Source organism: Pseudorca crassidens, chromosome 7 (genome assembly GCF_039906515.1).
Source record: "Pseudorca crassidens isolate mPseCra1 chromosome 7, mPseCra1.hap1, whole genome shotgun sequence".
In the NCBI taxonomy this organism is placed as follows: domain Eukaryota; kingdom Metazoa; phylum Chordata; class Mammalia; order Artiodactyla; family Delphinidae; genus Pseudorca; species Pseudorca crassidens.
In genome coordinates, this window is record NC_090302.1 from 13317648 (window position 1) to 13319089 (window position 1442).

Here is a 1442-nt window from a genome sequence, read left to right on the forward strand (position 1 = left end):
TCAGGAAAAGGGGGTTGAAGGACACAGGTCGGGCAGAGAAAGAAAGTGATGGAAGAGTATGGTCTTGACTGGTGATTATCTTAACCCGTTCCCTTTGGGGACCTCTAGAGAGTGAATTGTATCGTGGAGCTGGTTGCATCTTGAGACAAGAGGACTAACTTTCTGTAGCTCATAGGAGTCAGGAGTCATTGGGTGCTGGGTGCTCTGAGGGGCATGTGACCTCCCAGGCAAGCAGCCTGCGTTTGGCCGAGGACAAGAAAAGGGCAGCTGAGACTTTAGAAGCCAGTACTCACAGAGGCTGGAGACAGGTGCACCAGAGGGTGTGATGGAGATCTGGGTGGGCTCCGGAAGCCTCCACTCTACATATTCATGGTCACTGGGACCAGAAGGGGTCAACCTTGATGTCAGGTGTCCCATTGTGCCACCAAGGAAGTGGAAGCTTGGAGGCTTTCAGCGACTTGTCCAAAGCCTCCCAGTTCAGCCACGGGTGGAAGCTGAACTTGAACTCAGGTTGTCTGCCTCCAAATCTCTTGCCCTGTTCAATCCTGCTCCGGACGCTGAGGTTCCCCTGGCGGGGGGAGGGACTGGTCAGCAGGGGAATCTGGGAGCACCACGGGATGGGGCACAACAGGGGCTCCCTCCTTGGGGCAAGAGCCATGGTGTTTCCTCCAGACCCTCAGCATCAGGGTGTCAACCAGTCTCAGTGGAGCTCTTGCAAGCTCAGCCCTTCTGGTTCCCACAAAGAAGTCCAAATAGGCAGGTGAATGAGAGCTGCTAAGAGGCTACCCTGAGCCCCCATTGAAATGAAAAGGGAACCGACTGATGGTACAAACCACAGGCATTTCCTGACTGAGGGGGAGGGAAATCAAGCCCAGGGTTACCGGGGTCCCTGTACATGTGGGTGCCTAGGTGCACACCCCCTCACAGCACACACGTGTGCACATGCACGCACAGCCATACACCAAGACGCTTGCTCAGGCACCACCCTTGCAGGCAAGCTCACGACTGCAGACAAGCACACACTCCCTGTCACTCAGCCCTGCAGCCGCACACACTGAAACACACACTCACCCTTCAAAGGCACCCACACACTTATGCGTGCAGACACACATCCAGACACCAATATGCATCCCTGCCTCACCTCCATCCCAGGCACGAACAGGCACGTTCAGAAGGACATACAGGAACGCACACACAGCCACACATGCGCGCCACTCAAGGAGTCACACATGTACTCTCGTGCATATTTGTTCAATGATCAGAACCAGAGAGCAGTTAACGTGTGCCCGGCGCTGTCTAGGCATGTGGAGACATGGACTCACAGACACACATTCAAACGTATCTGTGCACATACGCATGCATACTCAAGCATACACACAGTCTCAAAGGCAGACACATATATGCACACTCACACACACGTAGACAACAAATACACAGAACTG